Source organism: Lagopus muta, chromosome 3 (genome assembly GCF_023343835.1).
Source record: "Lagopus muta isolate bLagMut1 chromosome 3, bLagMut1 primary, whole genome shotgun sequence".
NCBI classification, from domain to species: Eukaryota; Metazoa; Chordata; class Aves; order Galliformes; family Phasianidae; genus Lagopus; species Lagopus muta.
In genome coordinates, this window is record NC_064435.1 from 64,747,141 (window position 1) to 64,770,630 (window position 23,490).

Below are 23,490 nucleotides of genomic sequence, written 5' to 3' on the forward strand. Positions count from 1 at the left end.
CTTCCTAACAGGAAGATTTTACTGTGTGTATGTAGGGCATGGGAGTGGAAGGCCAGAACAGAGAAGTCACTTTGAAAAGCAGATCTTTAACCCTTTTCCTGAAAGCTAAAGAACTGTCTGGTACAATAATCCATATGAAGGAGATCTGAAGGAGATTACTCCTGGCAGGGAGGTGAGCTTCATCCTCTCAGCAGGAGTGTGAAAGAGAAGACATTGTCATCCCAGAGGTGTACGCAAGGGTAGCACCACATTTAAAAGTCTGTCTGCTTTGACCATGACTTCCCCTATTTAGCAGTAAGGTACCCTTGGCTCTTGCATAGATCTAGTACTAACATATTTCATTCACAACCATATTTAGTGCCCTTTTGAGTTATCCTCTAAATAGGCACTCAAGACCAAGCGATCTAGTTTGCTGACAGTGTACATCCTTAATCATAACTACTGTATGAATGCAAAGATATAACTTACATAAGCCACTGTGAAAGTTAATAATTTTTATTTCAATATTCAATTAATTATCTCCCCTGTATCACTCACAACAAAAGGACATTGATGATGTGGGATAATTAGAGAACTAAAAGCCCATCTTATATAGAGCAGATGGCTTGAGAAGGAAGCCTGGGGACTGGAACTAAACTGACCTCTTACTGGGTGCTGGGACATGGAGATGTAGGCGGTCACTTTACACTGCTCTGCTCCCTGCCAGGCAATGCACTCAAGAACTGTCACATCTTAGTTGGTGACATTAATTTAAACTGTTTTACAATGATCCATGTGCTATAAATTATAATATATTATTTATAATACTTTAATCACCTAAAGTTCAGCACATATTAATTAATGCCTATTTTAATTAGATGTACATCAGACAGAGAGAGAAGATAAAACTGTGCAGTGTTATTAGCATTACACTCCAGCACCATAATTAAATCCAGAATATAGAATGTAATACACTTAAGGACTTAAAGCAGTGGAAGGTTGGTCATCACCATGGCAGCCTCCCACTCCTATTCCTTCTTTTTTCCTTCACGTTGCTCCTTTTTCCTCCCTATGTCTTCTTGTGAATGACAGTTTCCATAAAGGAAAATAGGAAAGATCTCTGCTCTTCATGAGCAAAGCTTAGCTTTTCTCCTGCAGTAATAGTGTTGTCTTCAGCAGAATTATTCTGCACTCTATTGTACCTGAAAGAATATATTATTATTCTAAGGAGAAATGCTTTTGTGAATGTACTTTTGCATGCAATTCTTTTTTCTCTTTCTGGCCAAGGCAGATCTGCCTGCAGGCCTAGAATTTCCTACTTCGCTGCCTTCAAGCATTATTTCAGTACCCCCAAAGATACTTAATTTGAAATTTTGCAGCTGCTGGGTACAGGAAGGAAAAGAAATTGATTTCACATATTTATTTTCAAGCTCTTAACAATAGATTACCAACAAGAAAGCTGGAGTTTCCAGCAGGAGCCAGTGTGCATAAGTCATACAGCCAGTCAAGGGCAAAGTGCAGCAGCAGCACTCAGAAGTTCCAGTTTCCAGTGCTTCTTGTCTGCTGAATGAGCACATTAGGAAACTCCAATCCTTGCCATTCAATGATCTTCTTATCCACATTTCATACAATAAAAAAAAATAAAAATAAACCAGACAAAACCCAACAGACTGAAGTGCTGATCCTAAGGCTCTGGAAGCCATAAGCAGTTTTCCTATTGACTTCATGGTGTTTAGGATTGGTCCTTAGAAGCCTAACTGTGATATTAAAAATTGCTAGATTAGTAGAAGTACTTGTGTATAGCAGTAGTTTTGAGCATTTTTTCTTGCAGCTCCTTACTCAAAGGGTTCATTTTCTTAGTAAGGTTCTACAGGTTTCTCTGGAACAGTGGTAAGTCTATCAAAGGGCTGTGGAGTGCTCACTGAAATCCTCTGCAAATTGAAAGAAAGGAACATTTCTATTAAAAAATAAAAATTAAAAAAAGCTTGCCAGTATCTATACAGAGGAGTGTTCTGTTCTGTTCTGTTGTTTTTTTTTTTTTTTTTCCTTTCTTATTCTATGCTAATTACCAAGTTCTTTTAACTGTAAACTGCAATGCAGTTTCCTCAATTTCACTTTCCCTGCCCAGCTCTGTAAAATTTCTCCAAATAAATAATAAAGTTGAGTAGTTAAGCTTGCAGAAATTGCTACTACTTTATCAATGCCTGAGCCAACAAAAGCATTTTTCATGCACCTACAGAAATGAGAAGGAATTGAATAGCTTTTAAGAAATATGCTACATTTTAATATGTCCTGGTGACATGTAGCAGCATATCTGAATGGAGTGGAGGCAGAAGAATGAGTGTCATCAGTGGAGCCCCCTGCACCATCTGAGCTCAGAACACTCAGTCTTACCAGGAAATTTTGTGCATTCATGCTTCTTCGTAATGAATTTACTGATAGTAGAATAAACAACGTCTCGCTCCTGTGAAAGACTTGGGAGCCAATACATTTTGCCTCAACTCCTAAAACTTCAATTTAGTAATGTCTAAAAAACAAAAAAAAAAAAAAAAAAAAAAAAAACACACACACAACAACAAATAAACATAATATGTTAATGTTTCAGTATCTTCCACCCTTAAATGTAATATTTTACTTTATTTCTACTTATTAGCATTTTGTATTATTTTGCTTTACTGGATTATATTTTGTAATCTAGCTCATTTTGTGATATATTTAGACTTTTATTAATGATTATTAAATTTGATACATTTTGTAAACTCAGCTGCACATTTAGTGGGCTATGAAGTTTCCTCCATTAATCAGCATCAAGTGACTGTAGAAACATCAAGGTATGCCTAAATTAAACTAAGGCAGCAAGTGAATCTAGACTGTTGTAACCTTCCTTGAAGTTTTGAAGGAGTTCATTAACATTGCTCTGCAGAGAATCTATAGTTTTATAATGGAGCTATTATGTGGTACTATTATGATACTTTCTTCCCAAAAATCCCAGTGCCTTGCAACTAATTGACTTTCAATGCCCTGTTATTCTCACTGGTAGTTTTCAAGTTGCCTCTTCACAATTCATGATTTTCTATTCAAACCTATAAAGTTACATGAAGCAACCCTTATATTTTGTATATTTAATAGAAGGATCAGGAAGAAAAGGGGAAAACAAAAGGCTAAGGTATCATTACTCTTGTTCATGTATGTGAATGCTTTACTCCATAACTATCTCATTGAGCTCACAACAGAAGGTACTGGTGTTAGCTTGTCACAATTTAGATTTGTATGGATAGAGCCAGTATATTCATGAACTCTTGGTGTTGTGAAGAGACAGCAAAATGAGCAAAAGTTTAAGAAAACTGTTTAAAAGGAAAAAATACACAGGTACATTAGCATTTCAGTAGCTGAACCCTAGCTGAGGAGTCAGCCTGAGACAAAAGCTTCTGACAGATCTCCCTGAATTTGGAAGGATGTAAAACTGGACTGGGTCCTGAGGACATCTTTTAGTAGAGTTTTCACTTTACTGGATATGGTGGCTACAGCCAAACCCCAGCAAAGTGTCACTTTTTTTATTTTTGCTCAGCTTTGCTTTCTAATAAATGCATTTCCATGCTTGAATTCTGAAAGTCAGTGAAGATTTTAAAGAGAAAACAGAAAATGAACAGTTTGGTCCCTCTGTAGAACACTTGCAGAAATTGTTGGATGCCTAACTATAAACACTGAAGTCAAAAAAGAGCAGGAGAATGGGCATAGAGACAGACACTGCAGATTAACTTTGCACCAAAAAACAACTGTAATTGTAGAAACACACAGTTAAGAAATCCTTAACTTCCCTCCTCTTTTTAACCGTCAAGGAACTAACTTTTTTAGCCATGAATTCAAATGCCATGGGGTCCCTTAACTTCAATGCAACATGTGTTGGCTGTTCTTAGAGCCCTATTTTTTAAAATACAATTATTAACTATTAAATATTTTATCAGTTAGTACACTCCATCCTTGCATGAATGCTAAGCTGCAAAATGCTGGGCCTGTCTCTCTGTGTTTGTGCCTTTGGGTGGCAGAGGCAGAAGTGGAAACCAGATGGAACAAGGCAGATGGGTATTCTGCTGCTGCAAAAATCTCTGGAGCTGTAAAGGTAGCATAGTCCAGCTTCTGAAATTTGTACCTCAGGCAAAATGATTAACTAGAATAAGCAGAAAATCAGAAAAACAAACAAACAAACAACTGAAACTCCCTGCTGTAATGTGAGAAAAATAACTTCCTGCAATAAAATGAGAAAGTGATAGAAAGAGACAACTAGTAGTTTGATTTTGTTTTGAATATCTTGTAACAAGTAGTGATCATGATTTCAATGGAGAGGGATTCATTCCTGAAAACTGTCCTGCTTTTTCAAATATAACTGATGATCTAATAAAAGATAATCTCTCCCCTAAAACCTTGCCTCTCCTTTTAATCCATTCTGAATTGGAGAACTACTGCCACTTCATTTTTTATTCAGAGATTTTAAATAGCTTCACAAAGAAGCTTACAGATGTCACTGCAATCCTTGATGTAAAAACTGTAATGGCCTGTATCCTCAGAAAGCCAAACATTCCTTGATACTTTGATGCTTCACCATCCCTATTCTGACTTGGATACTGATGTGTTACTATATATTGCATGAGGACAATTAGGTGCCTCAGAATGTGACATATGGAAGAGCAATGTGCTAATGCTGGCCGAGTGGTGGTGCTGGAGACAGAAGTGACTTTTTTCTCCCCCTATCCCCTAGGACAGCTACTATTCTGAGCTGCCGCTTCTCTTGAAATTCATAGTTACAAATGCTCTTCCTGAAGATGGACACTTAAGCCATTCCTTTCTCACAAAATACAGACAAGATCCTCTCCAACATACTTGGAACTCTCACTTGAGATCTGGGCTTCCAATCCTTCAAAAGTCCAAAGGTATTTGACACTACACCCCCCGCTCCTTCGTGCAGTTCATTCATTCACACACTTCCTTTCTCTCTTCATCTCTCTTCAATCCAATGAGCGTTTAATCACTTCACAGTTAAAGATGATCCAATTTCTAAGGGACAGAAAGCCTAAACTTTCTGACCCATTACCTCTTCTCAAAATTTACTCTATAACTTGGTCCTTAAGCTGCTCTTGTGCGAGGTAGAAAATGCAAGTAAGTTCATATCTACTTAGAGGTGGGATTTGAAACAGGATCTCCCTACTGGACAAACGCCTTTAGGTCAAAAAGAGGGTGTCAACACCACACTCAAAGAATGTCTTTTATGTTGTATCCTGCAGATGCGGCATTCATTTCTAAGTCTGAAATCCTAATACGCCTGAAGTGCAAGACATTCAGCGCTTGTAGAGGACCAAGACTTCACAGAATCACAGAATTGTAGGGGTTGGAAGGGACCTCCAGAGATCATTGAGTCCAACCCCCTTAGAAGAAGACTTAAAGAACACATCAATGTCCTTAAAATTAGAAGCTTAATCTACATCTGATGTTCATTTTAGAGACAAACTGTTCTGTGTCTACATGACTATAAAGGCATACATCTTCACCTACAGCACATCCAAGTAACTTCAGCTTCAGAATCTAGAACACAGAGCAGTTGGCTTTAACAGAGGAGAAATCTAGGAGATAAATTTGGGCTCTGTAAATTAAAAGCTAAATTTTTTTTATAAGATCCTGAACACTGCAGGTATGTGGAGAACCTGGTGATGGCATGAAGGTGTACTAGGAGACTGCAAATGAGGGCTACAGATCTGTTTAATTGCAATCTTTCCAACTTGTCTCAGCTGAAATTAATTCTTTCATGTGGCAGCTTCACATACGTATGTTACCTGTGCAGTTGAGCACAATTTGGGTATGAATTTGCCTGAATTCATTCTTATTCAATAGCAAGCACAGACCCTGTGAACACCATAAATTTTACTATGAACTTCACACAAATATCTCTCTATAAGTAATTTTATACCCATATAGGAAGAGGCTTTTAACATTCCATGCTGCACTGCTACTGAAATCTCATGGGTGTATGAGATAGACACATTTTATGACCTCTTAACTAATTATTGTGCCATTGCTACCTGTCATACTTTCTATATTTGCTGACCCCATACTATACTTACATACCTCTGTTCACATGATTTCAGAACGAATATGACTTTCCTCTCATATCCATTTTCATCCAACTCTGATCTGTCCCTTTTTTGAAATTCTGAGCTGGTTTTCATGAAAATCTAAAATCAAAGTTCTTATTCTCTTTAATGCTCCGGGATATGGCCTTATCTCATGCTATTATTAAAAATGGAAAGCTCTTTTATATAGGTATATTTTTGACCTCTGCTCTTCCCTATTTGGAACAAAATCTGCAGCATTGTGGCCAAGAATAGAAGCAGCATTGCTCAGCTCCCAGTTCTATACTTTAACCACTAGATGATGCTTCCTGTGAGTATATAAAATTTCATTTAAATGCAAAACTCACTACGTTTGCTTCTGCTTGTGATGCATTCAATTTTTTTTTTTTTTATTATGTCCTGCCCGTCCTTGACTTCCTTTGTCCTCCCTGATCTTAACAGATTTTCAAGGTCCAATACAAGAGTAAAGGAGGGTTTACACTACTACTTGTCACTTAGCTTGTATGAGAAAGGTTCCCATCAAACAGCTGGGAATGTTATTGTACCACAGTCAGCCCTGTTCAAACAAATGGCTTGCATGACTTTGCGTGAAGAAAACTTTTTGTAATGCAGATATTATAGGAAAGAAACAGAAACCTTCTGAGGATATTATCACCAGTCAGGTATTTATATTACCCAAGGGTTTAACATTTTCAATACGCAATTACATGTCCAAAAATCATTTTTTTGCAGCCACAAGGATAAACCAGGATGCATTCCACTTAACCCAAGGGCATTATATTCGTATAAAATAATATAAAGTCAGAGACAATCCCAGTCAATTGCCATTAAAGTGAAATTAAAATGAACACTGTGGTTCTGTAGGTAAAGTTAACAGGCAAGCAGATAAAGAGATGTTGTTGGTATATTGTAGTCTGCCAAGAACTTAAGACTACCAAGAAATTAATAAATAGGAGCAAATAAGAGAATAAAGAAAAGAGGCTGCATTGAACATCAGTCTCATGCAAAAGCTTTTAGTACTAGAAGTATGATTTACTTGTGACTGTGTGTCATGAAATCATTTTCTGAGGGCAGGAGGAGGATAAAATAAACATGCTATTTTGTACAAAAGCTTGGATTCTATTTAAAAAGTCTTGTCACCAGAAATGAGGAGGAGTGTCTGAGTAAAAGCAACCATAAAAAACGGACATTATCTTCTGGAAAAAAAAAAAAGAAATTGAGATTTGGGGCAGAACATATTTGATCAGCAGTATGATCATATGTTCATGTCATTTTGATCAAGAATAACAAGAATAGACCACTAAGCTCCAAATTTGCATAGCATTTTAGTGCACAGCTTTCCACTGCATTGGTAAAAAGATACACTGAGTTAAGAACTGGCTGCATTTAGAGATAGTCAAAATGGAAATTTCTGTTCTGCAGAAAATCCTGACCCTTCAGAATTTGATTATGCTCCATATCAGAAAGAATTCCATTACTTCCGAATTTCCTATTAAACAAATGTCTTGAAAACAGATTCAGAAATCTAAAACAAAAGCATTCTGATAATGATAAGTCAATTAATTTTTATATGATTGATTGGCTTTAGTTTGATGTAGTAAGAAGCTTTATATGAATTGTATCTAAATGTTATTGAAGCCACTTCAGATGACACTTCATATCAATGTAGTAATATAGTTATCATTAATATATAACGTAAACGTAGACAGGACAAAATATAGAGCTGGCATTACTAAACCAGATGACTCTTACAAAACTGAATTGTTTCTGACAGTTCTCCGTGGCTGCTTGCACCACATCTGCTACAAAACCTTAAAATACAGACTATCCTCAATTCACTGGAAAAACATATGAACCCAAAACAATTTCCTTCCCCTTCTGCAAAACTGTTCCACTGAAAAATGTGATCAGTTTGGCCTCACCAGGAGGAGTGTGAGTTTTAGAACTGACAACAGTGGAGTTAAGATTTTTCCAACAGACTTCAGAAGGACTACTCATGTACCTGAATACATGCAAACAACATCTGTATCAAGCTGGAACCTTAACAACAAAACTTCAAGGAAACTGACATTGTCTCAGCCTCACTTGACAGTACAGAGAGCAAGATACCCAGACATACTGCACAGACATTCAAAAGAAGCAAAAACAATTTCCAGCCACATTCATCTTCCTTGAATTTTCATCATTTGAAATAACAGTAAAAAATAGATTCTTTCAAAATAAGTATGACCGGTCCACCAATTTTAAAGCATCTTCAACAAAAAGGAAGTGACACATTTATTTTTACCATACATTTTAAAAAAATCATACTGCTATTGCAAGTGGTGCATACCTAAAATCTGCATGATTATAAATAACATATTAATTTCTGACACTAAAGAGAGATTGTTCTCAACAGTTGATGTAATAAAACTAAACTATCCAGTCATGTTAACAAAAGAGAGTCCACAAAATGTGGGCAGATATGCCTCAGGCACCATCTATTACCGTGCACATCTGCCCACAGGGCAGAATCCTATCATCTAGTGTTATCAAGAGGCTAAATGTATTTCTCAGGAAAAAAGTACAAACACTCCCAACAAATCATGGTGCTAAATATGTTTCCCTGTCAGCAAGGCATTGCCTTTTACTAAGGTTATGCCCAAGAGATAACTTTCTTTTATTTTCTGAATTGAAGGGAAAAAGTAGGCTCTCCTTTCCTGACTAACCCCTTCAGCATGTGCTTCACTACAGATTTGAAAAAGCTGTGTGGTACCTATTTGTCACGAAATAGGCAGGGGTTTCACTGCCCACGCCTGGGCTTCTTTGCCCATCTACACTGCCCTCCACTTTTCTGATGGAACTTTGGAGGCTAAAATTCTTTTAGATGGCCACCGGCCTGGATATAAGCATGGAGCTAAAGATCCTTACAGCATTTTGGGCCAGTGTAGACTGAAGTGGCATCCCCAATTCTGCATATCGTAAAAGAATGTCATCCCTATCTACCTCCAAGACTACAACCACAAAGTAAAAGGCATCTTACTTTAAAAAAAAAAAAATAGAGAAGCATATTTAAGAAAGAGCAGGATATAACATGTCAAGTACAAAACATTCAGCAGAAATGACTTCAAATGACACTGAAATTTTCAGAACGATCACTTAAAAGCTGCTTTGTTTTCCTTAATTGAGGATTTATTTTCGGTACGTAGACTTCGTAATTTTGCTATCAGTAGGTGGAACGTACTCTCTAATCTCAACTTTATGCAATCGTTAGCCAGAGCTTTGCAACTACCTTTAAACAGATCACTGTATTTCATATTGCAGCATAACCTTGCTTAGTCTCTAAAATAAATTTACAAAGGGAGTGGAATACTCTGGGAATTGCTAATACAATAGGGAGAGTTTTTTTTTTTTTTTTTTTTTTTTTTTTTAATCTTGATGTCATTATCCAAAACCAACTTAAATTTGTTACTTTAAGTAGCCTGGGACACCAAATGGAACTGGAGCACTACTTCCCAGGTACAGAAATACAGTAGGAGACCACATTGAAAAGCCCCATTGTAAAGCAGACTGTCCAAGTAGCCAGCGCATACAAGAAAATCATTGTCAGCCCTTTTATGGCTGGTCCATGAGAGACTCACTCATGCTCAGAGAGCAAATACATAGTAAAAATGGAAAATGAGCACAGACACCTCAAGTACCAATGCTTCCACTCATTCACTGAAGTGTTATTCTAAGGACCAAATGTCCATGTTAATAGATGTGTTGTACCTTTATGACAATAAAGCAACTCCACTGAAAGTCTCTAATCTCCATTTGGTACTAGTGAATATTGTTAGTGAACTTGCTGCATTTTTAAATGTACCAATATCGATTAAATAACAAACAAATTTTAGCATGTGTTTACTAATTATCCCTGCATCAGCAAAAGCGAATTAGGCATTTAACAGTGATGAGAGTTAATGGCCTGACATAATGTACAAAAGTTTCACTTGAAGAGTGGACAATCCATAGTCACAGTACCACACAAAATTAGAGTAAGTGCAAGGGCAATTCCAGACCAGTTAAGGTTCCATAAACATGCATCATTTGTTGGCTCCTGCTGGTTTTCATCAAGACAGAATGAAATAATTAAGCACATGATTCTGTACCCCATTTTCTTACCCTAGCCCCTCCCCCCTCCCCCCCCCTTAACTTACTCTTTTTTATTTATTTATTTATTTTAAAGGAGTTTCCCTGGAGTTCTCCCAAGGTCTGAATCTATCTCTCCATTTAATCACTTTTGGTGTCTTTCCTTCTTCTTTGCAGCAATTTTGCCTGAGCACTCCTGGGACCGGTGTTGCATTACAAATTCATCAATGATTTGCTGCTTACTCTACATTATCCCGCAAGTGCTGAGGCAAACACTTCTTTGCCAGGATCAAATGATGTTCTATATTCGCCTGCAGTTTAAAATCTTGTTAATGTTGACACTTCTGATGAAAACTCTGCAGTGAAGCCAGAAGGAGTGAAGCCTGAAGGCTTTGGTGACTGCCACATAAATGGGTACCCAGCACATAAAGTTTTTCCATGCCCTCTATATGGCCACAGGGGCATCACCAACTTAGGCAGCAGTTTTCCCAGAAACAATCAGAAACAGAACCTAACATCCGTGGGTAACGTTGCTGATTGACGATAGGGTGACTATTTGCAACCCAATATTGCTAAATCAATGTGCTTGAGAAAGAACTTTGTTCTAAAGTCAATTAACTTTAATTGAAAGTCTCCAAATTACTTCATTGAACTTTGGATCGAGCTCAATAAGAACTAATTAGGTCTCTACTCCAAAGCCTAGTTGTTGGAATTATCAATGGATTTTTGTTTGTTTGCTTTTGATATTGGATGAGGGGTTCTTTTTTTGAATGATGAAAAGTGACTGACACTGATTTAAAAGTTGCAAATACAGATGCAACAAGTAAAAAAATTTAATGTCAGGTAATAAGACTAGTAGAAAAATTTTACACACTCTGCAAATGTCCACTTCATAGAGATGAGAAAAATACAAGTTACAGATACTGACAACTGCAATTAATCCAAAGCCTTACCCAGCCTTACATATGTTTAACATGTCTATGCTAAAATTCTGTTTTTGCCAGCAAGATCTAGGACTGGAGTTGGACCTTCCAGAACTCACATCATTCTTATTTTCTAGAACTTCTGACACAGAAAATCATGCATCTTAAATACTTACTATAATAGAGGAGATACTTGAAGAAAGTTGGTGATACAAATTCCTTATGTAGGAGTGAAATCACAGTAAATGGCTGAGCGGCCTTGGCACTTCCTGAAATTTATTTATTCTGGCAGCAGATCACCACCTGCAAGTCAGATTAAGAAATGTTCAAAATCTGTTAATCCTGAATTATATTAAAGTGAATTATATGTCATTTTTTCTCCTGATGATTTTCCTCCTATTTTTTCTTCCTTAAAAATTGTTCCAAGTAGACTATGATTTTTCTTTTCCTTTGGACTTTCTCCATTACTCTGAATAAATTGCCAAATCATCTCTGCATATAATTCTTGGCCAGTAGATTTATTTTTTTAAATGAAGTCTTCCTGGAAATTGCAGGAAATATTTAAAGTTCAAAGTATCATAAATGCAATTGACTCAAATTGTATTTATAGCATACAAACAGAAAATAGATAATATCATTCTTCCTGTGAATTGGTAGGACAAAAAAACTGGCTTAACTTGGACCAGAGACTTAAAAAATGCTTAAAATCTGTCTTCAGACACTAGGGCCCAATTCTTTCTGACATTAAAAAATATCTAGTCATATTCTGACAGAACTTAGTCTGCATCCTTGCTCTTGAGCTCTGAGAAGCAAGTTACAAATGAAGGGGATAGCCCATCTTTGTGGCGTAACAGGGAGGGGAATGAGAGGAAAGACATGACTCACACACTCAGTTGGCGCATACAAAGGAAGAGAGAGAAAAGACCTCCCTGACAGGAAATAATGACCCTGAAATACAGGGGGATTGTTCCCCTCTTCTCTACCTCCTGCTCCCTTTGCCCACCAGAAGAATAAGCAATTCTCATGTTTGAGCTCAGGTGAATTCTAGCACCATGGTTTCCTATGCGTTGTGCCTACCTGCCTCTTTGAAAGAAGATGTGCACTGAAACTGTTCCATGCCTACTCTGAATCACAGGTCACAGAATGGCTTGGGTTGGAAGGGACCTCAAAGATCATGAAGCTCCAACCTCCCTGCCACATGCAGGACCACCAACCTCCACATTTAATATTAGACCAGGCTGCCCAGGGCCCCATCCAATCTGGCCTTGAACACCTCCAGGGACAGGGCACCTACATCCTCTCTGGGCACCCTGTTCCAGCATCCCACCACTCTCTCTGTAAAGAACTAGGTCACCATCTTAAAGCAGATGAAATATAAAGGCATGATGGGATGCATCTGGCCATCTCCATGGTTTAAGCACTAGCTTCTGGCAAAGTGCTTAGATAGATTCATGATGGGTGTAGGGCACACTCATCCTTTACTCTCTGTGTGGATATAAACAAATGTCAAAGTGATTGGGTCCGAAGCATTGGTGTACAGTGCTGGCTTGTAGTTAACAGCCTCTTGCAGGTCTGTGTGTTAACTGCAGGGCTATGGTGTACCCTGAACCAATGTAAGATTAGGAAGCAGTGACACCGTTGAGCTAAAGCCAATGAAAATATGGGTGAATAGCCTATCTGAAAATCAGCCTCTTAATGTCTTACAGTTACACTGAATAATAGTTATTCAGATTTCTAATTACTATAAGAGTGCAAGTTAATAAAAATAAAAAAATAGAAGAGCTTACATGCATTAAGTACCTGTGTGCCAGCCCACACTTAATGGCTCAGTTATGACATGTAAGTATCTTAGCAACATATGTTAAAAATAACAACAACAGAACTGGCATTAATTTATGGCCAGTCAATCAGAATGATCCATAATATGGGAGTTTTTAACAAGCTGCTGTCCAACAGTTTTGACATGTTTTAAAACAAGCCCTGGAGAGGCTTAGAAGAAGTCTAAGCTTAATGACTCTCCATAGAGGAGGCGGCATAAAGATTTAGCAGATCGGCAGACATGAATGCACAGACCTTTGCAGCCAGACTGGAAATGACAAGCAATTTTTTAAACAGAGAAGCTTTATTTTTATATTATTGTATGCCGATTAAGTGAAGTCAGAGCATTGATTAAGCAATCTAAACTGAGAATATTCTATCCAAATTGGAGAGCATTCAGACATGCTGCTGGTTTCAAGGCTTTGAAATACAACTTCTTGTTTGATGCTTGAAGATACCTATCCTAGAGCCTCAGACAGTAATTGATGTCAAGCTGACACTGTAGTTCACAGATTTCAGTTGCACAGGCCATGCCACATACACAGCTCGTGTGTAAAAAATGCTTTGTCTGAAATGCTATCAACTGGGAAAAAGGATTAATAAAGCTGTCAACAAAAAACTTCTCCATACAAACACAGTATTGGTTAAGCATACCAACAGCTCCAGTACAGTCTGAGCACCCATTACCCCCCCCTTCATCCTACCAGATGAAGTCACTTCTACACAAACCTCAGACTAAGCCTTTCACACACATTGCTAGGTTTATGCACAGATAAAATTCTAAGCTAATTTAATGGAAGTCACTGTATTTATACAGAAGTAAATGAGATCTGTGTGTCTAGAAATAATTAAAAATGTTTCTGATATTTTTTTTTTCCCCTTAGCAGAGCAGAATTTTCCAGGGGAGCTCTGAATACAAATTTTTGGCCCTCACAGATATTAAAGTTTGAGTGATTCATATTCTCATTCCCCTGAGTAGCTACATTATTAGACTGTATTTTCCTCAATTCATCAGAGATGAGGTTATGTCCATAGCCATAAAGCTGAGATAGTGGCAGGTCACAGGAGATTAAGTCCAGATAGGAAAACAGGCCCCTGACTACAACAGGAGCCAGAAGCATCTCAGTAGGCATTATGGAGCATTTTGGAATTAAAAAGAATGCAATTTCATGGTTAAATATTTTGGTTTAGATGGCGTTTTTTGTTTCTTATTAAAAATAAATCTGTGAAAAGAACATCTTTCACTACAAATCCTCTAATGCACCAATAGAAAGCTGCCGCAATGAAAAATTTTCACCTTATTCAGGTCATTTTGGATGGACTGCTGAGTAAATAGCTACGCCATGTTATTTGTACCGCAGCTCTTTCTCCCCAGCTAAGAAAAGTCAACGTATGCATAAGCTGAAAATATGCATTATTTGTAAGAACACTGAGAAAAATAATACAGTTCTTCAACTAATGATCTGTATATTTCACGTTTTTGAAAATTAAACCAGGTAGGTTTATATCTCCGGATTTTTAATCAATACCCATCACCCTAACAGGCTATTAACAGAGAGTATGCACCTGATGTGGTTGAATTGTTTTCCTGAAAAGCTCCATGGCACGAATATATGCCTCACTGAGCAGACACTGCGAGCGAGACTGCACCTCAAATGCTGAGTTGAGTTTGGCCCCTCCCTTAAAGGATTGTGCACAGAGAAGAATAATAAGCTAGCAAAGGGACTGGAAAATAATACTAATGAGGGAACTGAGGTTGTTTAGTTAGGAGAAGGATGAAGGAAGGCCTTATTGCTCCCTACAACATGAAACGAAGTTGCAACAAGGGCACTGTTCTCTTTTTCTCAGGTGATAAGTGAAAGGAGACAAGGTAGCAGTCACAAACTGTGCCACAAGAGGTTTAGATTGGATGTTAGGCAGAATTTCTGTACAGAGGGGGTGGTCAAGCATTGGCTTGGACTGCTCAGGGAGGTGGTGAAGCCCCCATTCCAGGAGGGATGTGTGGATGCAGCACTAGGGACAGGTTTTAGTGATATGTTGAAGCTGAAAAGATTATCATAGTGAAAACAGGAAAAGAAACAAACAGGAAAAGAATGCTCACCTGTATCCAAAGACCTAGATTTGCAAGAAAGATTCCACAGAGGGGAAATCTCCAGAAAGAGATCTTCCCCTAGTGGCAGTCAGCCCTTAAATGGGGGGTCTAGGAGGTCACACAGCTGAATTGCTTTCACCTGTGCTCCCACAACTGACTCAGTCCTTTGCTCAGGTGATCAATCAGTGGTTCAGGCTGTGACTCAACAGTTCCCATACAGTGATGGGACTCAGAATGTCAGGCTGTTGGTTGAACTTGGTGATCTTGAAAGTCTTTCAATCTAGACAATTCTTTGACTTCCAGCGGTAATTTTTTTTTTTTTTTTTTTTTTTTTTTTCCCCTGTGGAGATGAATTACTGAGTGCTACAGCAGAACCAGTATTTGACAACTATGTAGATACTTCTGGCCTAAATCTTGAAGAAAAGTTCTTCAAAACCCTTAATTACAACAATTATGTGAGCACTTCTATGAGAAGTCTTTATGGTAAACACAGTATGAAAATCTTTTTACAGTGTTCTTGGTAGTTTTGCTGCCAGAGAGGTAAGCAATAGCATTGTTCAAACACAAGATAACACAATGAAAACAAAGTTCTATTTCCTTTTCTATGACCCAGGATCCTACTTTCCTGAGAAGCTGACAATGTGGTAAGCATTGAATCACATACAGATTCTTCACTAATCCCCCCTTGATCCTTACTGACACACACAGGAGTGACAGTCCAGATACATTGTATTGGTCAAAGTTTCATTCACTGAGATGCTGAGGAAGTAAATGGATACATTTATGCAAGGAAGAGATTTAGTGGCTTTTATTATTATTATTATGACAGCAAAAAATGACACTATTCCAAACAGCTGGGCCCGTTATACTTTTGATTTTTTTTTTTTTCATTAACTCATGACTTTAAATGTATTTCATAATTTATTTGTAGTGGAAAAAAGAATGTATAAATAGAAACCACAGGAGAGCCATAATTCAGGTCACAGTTGTGAAGCTCACCAGCTAATCTGAAAATGCAAATGTGCTGAAATTTCTTAATATCTTCTCAAAATTGTGTAATATTACTTATGATCCCATGCTCAATCTAGTAAAAGGAAGCTTTTTATGCGACAAAAAATATTTTCAGCATTGTCATCGACTTCCTTGTTTGCTTTATACCTATAGCTCAAAATTTGTTAATTAACAGCCAAATCAGGTTTTTACCCATCTGCTGTCTTTTCACAGTAACTGATTAATAGATAATATATGCTCCTCTACAGGAGTGGCTAAATAATTTAATGTATCGTCAATGGAGTACATTCCATGCTTTCTCCTTCTACCAGCTACTTTGTCATACTGTGACAGATTATTAAAGTAAGTGAAACAGTAGGAAAATAAATGAAATTTTGTCTCTTTTCATTCCCAGAACTATGCTGAAATTTCCTACTCCTGTTAATGATCATAGTGGACAAAACTGGGAAAAGAAGTTCCTGCAATTGAGAGATTGAGAAGACAAGGAGGCAGAGTTCAGGTGCTGGTCACACCCTAAATGGGTGACTTTAGCTCATTTCCCACATTTTACAGTGACTGTAAAAAATGTTTGCTCTCTTTAGTCTTGGATGTGTTTTAACTGTTTCAACTGCAAGCTTTCTGGGGCAGAGTCTGCTGCTGATTATGTTTTTCCAGTATTCATGAAACTCAGCAATGACATATCTTGAGACTTAACAAAACTCCAGGTAATAAATAGTTACCTTATTAATGTCTATACCTAAAGGGATAATTCAATGAAAACAGTGAGGCACTCTTCAGTGATGCCCAGTGCCAATTCACGAGGCCTCAGGCACAAACTGGAACACAGGAGACCACCCACTGACTTCTGTGCTGTGTGTGTGACAGAGCACTGGCACAAGCTGTGGAGTTTTGAAGATCTCCTTGGAGATCTTCAAAAGCCAACTGGACATAAGCCTGGGCAACCTGCTCTGGGTGTTCCTGCTGGAGCAAGGGTTGGGTCGGATGAGCTGCAGAGAACTCTTCTCACTCCATCCATGATTTGATTTTCTGATCTTTTTCCATATAACAATTAAGTTCTGCTAAAGACCGCTTTCCTGAGCACTCAGTACTCTAATTTTACATTTGGAAATCACCAGAATGCTAGAAGAAAACCCAATAATATAATTTAAAACCTGTGTCAAGTGGTTAAAAGGCTATTAGAGACATACTAAACACTTGGAAGACTCTCTGCATCCATTGGTGGAACTGTTTCCCATCAGTCTCACCTTTCAAAATATTCTGTTCTTCTTATGATACTGCATGTGCACTTCTTTGACAGCTTTTGCAGTTCAGCTGAAAAAGTCACCGCTGTGAGAAAATACTGCACGTGGTGAAGGTACTTGGAGGAATGTAGATCTTTTTTTCTCACACAAATAACCTTCATAGTTTTAATTATGATATTAGTAGGATTATTTATGCAAGAGAGAAGCAAGGTTGGCATATGAACTTAAGAACTGCGCTCACATTGTAAAAGGGCAATAAAAAAGACATTTAAGATTTCTCATTATGTCTATATTGTAATCGAGAAAAGAGACAGTAAATTGAACAAGTAGCTTTTAAAAGGGGCTGCCAGCAGCTAACAGGACCTTATGCGAAGAGATCCCACACATAACCTCATTGAATAACTGTTTCAAAAGAAGGTACTGGAAATAAGTAGAGTCCGTACAGAATGCCAGACGTACTTTCCACAAGCTAAAAACATCTGAGAGGTCAGGAAGTACGAAGATAAAGTTTGATCTACCGAGAACCCAACTGAGTTAGATCTCACAAAGGATATGAAAACAAATATTAAAAGGCTCTCAGTCAGTTAAATAAAAAAGACAAGGAAAAATGCTGTGCCACTATGGAGGAAAGATGGAGCAGACGCTAAACACAAGATTAGGAAAGGCTCTGAATAAGTATTTCTCCATATTTTTTCAATAAAAATAATTAAGTTGGATTTAAAGACAAAAACAAGGTGAATAGATATGGGTATGTAAATAGAAATCACCACAGCTAACAAAGAAACGTAATTTGAAAAGTAAAATGCACCAAGCTTGCAGTGTGGTTAAACTTCTGCCCAGAAAGGCTGTGGATGCCCCATCCCTGAAAATGTTCAAGGCCAGGTTGGATGGGGCCCTGGGCAGCCTGTTCTAGTATTAAATGAGGAGGTTGGCAGCCCTGCCTGCAGCAGGGGGCCTGGAGCTTAATGATCCTTGAGGTCCCTTTCAACACAAGCCATTCTGTGATTCTATGATCATTGTCCATGAGTTCTAAAAAATTCTGACACAGGTAGTGCTGATCCAGTGGCATATGTCTTTAATGGCATCATCACATTGGGAGTGAAACTGAAAAACAGTAAAGATAGTTTCTTTACATTAAAAGAGAAATTGCAAGAAAAATAAGAGAAGGCAGCAGACAGAACACGACAACTTATTACATTTGACCTCAGCAGTATGCAAGGCTTAAAACACATTTTCAGAGAATCATAGAATGGCTTGCAGGGAACCTTAACAGTCCTCCAGATTCATCTCCTTTGTAGTGGGCAGGGCTGTCATCCATTAGATCTGACACAGTTAGACACTACTAAAGAATCTAAAGAGTAAGGAAGAGACTTACTCAGTGATTATAAAACAGCTAAAAGAGAAGAAATAACAAGTAAGTGCTATTAAAAAAGGGATACATCAAACAAAATACATGAAGGTCTGGCAGTGAGAATCTTCAGGATTCATCCTGGGGCTCCTCCGCTGTCCTTTTACAGATGTCAATCTTTGAGATCCAGGAGCTCTTCTACCTGGGTACTCTTGTACTTTCAGTGCAGGAGAGTAGTGACACTACACAAATAAAACAACTTGAAGAAGAGAGCCATAGAAATGGGGCAATCAATCAGGAGGGCTGTGTGCAGAAAGTTCAATTGCAAGTGAGGAGATGACCAGGCAGAACTAAATGAGGATGATTAAATGGGTAACATGATGCTCTTGTGACAAAGGCAAGTGGGACTTTTAGGCATGAGGAGGGAGACTTCCAATAGAACCTAGGAGACATTACTGATAATGTCCGAAGTGTGGTCATACCACACCTGGCATCCTACACACATTCAAGAAAGATGATCTCAGATGGAGAACAATGCAGAGGAGAGCTTCTAAAATGAGTGACTGAATGGTGATACTCCATCCAAAGTTGCTAACAGAGCCAAGTTTCTTAGTCTATAGTTGTCCAGCGATACAAATGCAAAGGAAGTAATTACTGCCCAGAAATGGTTTGAGGAGGACAAATACAGCTGGGAAAAGTGCAATTCAATATAAAGAGTAGAGATAGCATGGGAAAGAAAAATAGCACTATACAAGCCATAAATTCATTTAGGCCGTAAAGAAGGTGCCTGGCAATATGGCTGTGAGTTTCTCCAACAGTCTTCAAGCTTGAAGAGTTAGAGCAAAACTACAGCCTTCAATCTGGAGCTTGATATTTAGTTGGAAATACCACATGTTATGACAATGACACCCTTTATAACTGTCTAGATGCATTGTCTGTATCCACAAGTCACAGAATGTCCCTTAGCTCTTCCAAAGATAATGTCATGGCAATATGTTTACTGCCTTGAGGTGCTGCTGGTGTCATTTTGACATATCTAACAACATTTACTATATTCCATTTTCACGTACTGTCTTCATTAAGAAATCCATGTAAAACTAATTACACAGATAAAGGCTTTTGCAATAATACAGCCTAGTTGTAAGTGAAAATAAATAAATAGAAGAACGCTGGGCCCAAGACTATTTGAGTAGCTAGAGCTCACACAAATTTAATCAACAGGAGTTTTAATGAAGAATAATTAAGCCTTTTGTGAAATAATCCAGGGCAAATTGTGGAATTATTTTAAATTTTTTATTAGATGCTTTAACAGTTCCTCAGATGGCATTTCAGTGCTCTAAAGCAGAGAAAATTTAAAGTAGTATGTTGCCATACTTCTAGCTCTTACGGAGAAATGCAGCCATTCTGAAGACAGGGAATATATGGTACTTGGTAAGAACAGAGAGAATCTAGCTCAAAAAGTTCCTGTTTGTTGATGATGATTTTGCTATATTATTCACTTTGTCATGGCACAGTCAATCAACAGAGGAAGCGCAGCGGAAATAACAAAGCCTTTTCTCTGTTTGCTGATAACAATTTTAGCACATTTAAGGAGAAATCTGAAGAACCATAGTAATTTCAGCACCTCAGAAAATGTGTTGAGGACAGAGAAAAGGACAGAGAAGACATAATTGCTTGCAAAATATAGAACAAAGCCTAGGAAAATGTATCTAAAAAGGGGATGAGAGCACTTAACCCTTAAAAAGTTGTTTGTTTTTTTAACCAAGTGTTTGAAAGAACCTTCCCAGCATATAGTACCTATTTTAACCCATTAAATGTATACCTGTTTTAACACAAATTAGCAGATTTGTACTGGGGATTAATCTAATCAGTGTTCTGTATCTAAAACAATAGGTTCCAGTGATTAGGCCGGGCAACAGCATTTTACTAAACAGAATTCCTTTGTACCCATCCTCACATTAACAAGGACACAGCTATCTCCTAATTAGTGCATCTCCAACTTTAACCTTTTGTCTTGACTGCAGACTCTTAGATTAGTGGTGTTATTCTGCCTCCTCAAAACTTCTTTCAGAAATTGACAATTTCCATGGTAACAGCTTCCACTTTCATTCTACAAGCATCAAGAAAATGTGATTTCATTCATATCACTGGGCTAGGTTGGGCGTGGATCTTTGGCTTTTGTCAATTCCCTTTTCAGACATAACTGTTTATTCCCAAGGAAGAGGAAACAGGTGTAAGCACATTTTAGGACACAGTTGTTGGCTGATATGTGAAGCAAGATTGGTAACAGTCTGAAAGAGATCTATAAAGGTGACTCACCTGGACAGCTGACAGTTTTGCAGCTGCGCAGGGGAAGGACAAGCACATTCAACAGCAGCCACCAGACTTACACCTGTGTTTTCTGGCTTGTTTGATTGGTTGGTTATTTTTTTCTTTTCTTTTCTTTTTTTCTTTTTTTTTTTTTTTTTTTTCTTTCCGTTTTGCTTATTTCTTTGGTGGCTTCACAAACAGTAACAAGACAGCAGCTTCATATCCCCACAAGGATAGCTGAGAAACACTTAATGTAAATCAAAGCTCCTCATTCAAAGAACGTTGAACTTAAGCCAAAAAGAACATCAGTTCATTGCTGAGAAGCTGACACAGCTTTAATGCTCAGTACCTTCATTTGCAACACTCACACAAGCCTATAACCAAAACCTTGATCTCAACTGAAGTCAGTTCCCAAAGTAGCATCAACTTCAGTGGGACCAGCAAACATTCACAACAAAGGCACTTTGTCAGTTTTGCCAGTTTTGTGAGGTTTTTTTTTCTGGAAGTCTATCAAATTGGATGCGTTTTCCTGAAAACCCATCTGCTCCATATGAACTCACTCAGACATATTTACATTCTTTGAAACTAAAAATTTCCAAGTCAACCTGTCAGGATGAGAAAGAATCAAGTGAGAATCACATCTATCTTTCCAGCAACCCACAAAAATAATGGAGTTTTCTCTTAACCACAAATGATGTGGTTAAAGATTATGTCAGAAATAGAGTTGCAGTTTTCCAAAGTTAGTATTACACGCTCTAATCCTTCTATTGATCTTTAGAATACACTTTTATTTTTATATTTTTTATTTTTTGTTTGTTTGTTTGTTTGTTTTTGCACTTATGTAGAGAACTGGCAAACAGAAAAGAAACTGGAAAACTAAATGCAACTTCAGCAGCTTTTTCTTAGTTCTTTATTGACTCTTTCAGCTCTAGCCCAGGTTATTGTTTTCCTTTCCTTATCTGCACTTAATTGCAGGTGTATCAATGCCTGTTAACAAGGCATTTGGAAAACTTAAACTCAGTTTGATTTGGGCCTACTCTCTTAAGCTGAAACTACTGTTTGAGGATGGAAAAGTGAATAACAAATGTTTGAACTGATACAAACACTTTCTCTGTTCATCACATTGGATAGTTGTATCTGAGTGTTTACTGTGCTTTTACATCTTCAGATTTTGTCACCATCATATGGGATCAAAGTGACATCAATAGTAAAAAAATATGGCTTCTCTCACTGTAGCTAAAAAGGAAAATGCCACTAGTTAGAAAAAAAATAGCAGGCTGTAAACACATGATGAACACTAAGCTGGCATATTTATATGAATGTCACAGAACTTAGATGTCCTTCTGGCTGAAAACCTAATTCTGTAACTGGATCATAGCCCATTAAGGGCCAAATTAAAACTCCCAGCTCTGGGCTTGGAGAATACTGGATTTGAGTTCAGCTCAGCATTCTCAGTTCAGGTTTATTTTCACTTCAGCCCACAAAATAATGGTGATTAACTGAGAACTGTATACCTAGGAAAGATTGCAAAGGCCTGCCAAGTTCCTGATAATAGGCCATGGAAAATATGAGCACACAAATCTGCTGGCAGGAAGAGACACCTTTATCCAGGCTCAACTTGCAGGGGTTCCTAAAGTGGTTCTCAAAAATGGAACACCTTCCAGAAGGAAAGGATGAGGGAATTAATTGAACTGTACTTGTGAGCATACTGAATACCCCTCAGATTTGATGCAAAGAAACACCAAAAAATTACATCAGAATAATGAAAAAGATGTGGGTGGCAGGAAGGAGTGCCTGTATGGCTGGCAACATCACAGCAACAAAAGCCTTTTTTAGGATAACTGCACTGTAGACATTTGTCATAACAATAGCAGTGGTCTGATACCAAAGCTCAGTTCTCAGATTCTGATGCCAAAGCTCAGTTTTGCTATCATACTACAAGCACCAGAATTGTTAAGGTGTTATTACTTTGATACCCTACAGTATTAGCATGCAACTTGTTTGGTGCCTTCTTTTGCAGTCAGGCCCAATTTTCTACTAGGAGAGGGGTGTGATTCTACCTTCAGCCTCCTGGAGCCTGCAGAAACACAGAATGCAAGCAATGATTATCCTCTGCTTTCCTCAAGGGCTATTTTTTCTCTCCAGTAAAATGCTAGACCAGGGCAGAGTCCCTGCACCTGTATGGTTTATAAAGATCTGTGAATCCATAGAAAGTTGAAGTGTTGTGCCAAGGTGGAAAATTTTTATACAGCAGAAGGATGGAGATATGAGGATTGTCATTACTGTAGTCTTTTGGTGTTGGTATCTCTAAGATGGTTGACTCAAATGGCAAATTGTTTATGTCTCCAACTGTAGGCAAACGGTGCATCACAGGCTCTTCCTACCCCATGTCAGGCACACAAACAGAACCAACATCTCTGCCTTACTGTCTGAGTTTTGAGCTTTTCTGTGTGCTTTTGCTAGATATTAATGGAACTTGGCCCACACCAATTGGTGAGATAATTGCTGACAGAGCAGATGGTAAGATAGGCCTGAA

General features: G+C 37.9%; 1 long non-coding RNA gene across 3 annotated transcripts; it reads right to left on the bottom strand.

Moving 5' to 3' along the window:
* Positions 1 to 479: 479 nt before the first annotated feature.
* LOC125690794 (uncharacterized) lies at positions 480 to 15,123 on the bottom strand. 3 transcript variants are annotated; one of them, XR_007375801.1, is made up of 5 exons: positions 15,054 to 15,123; positions 11,311 to 11,437; positions 2,374 to 2,506; positions 1,428 to 1,910; positions 480 to 1,181 (listed from the first exon to the last, which is right to left on the bottom strand). It is a non-coding gene; the product is annotated as an uncharacterized LOC125690794 (long non-coding RNA). The 3 variants fall into 3 exon arrangements; XR_007375800.1 differs by lacking the exon at positions 1,428 to 1,910; XR_007375799.1 differs by lacking the exons at positions 1,428 to 1,910; positions 2,374 to 2,506.
* Between the last annotated feature and the right edge of the window lie 8,367 nt (positions 15,124 to 23,490).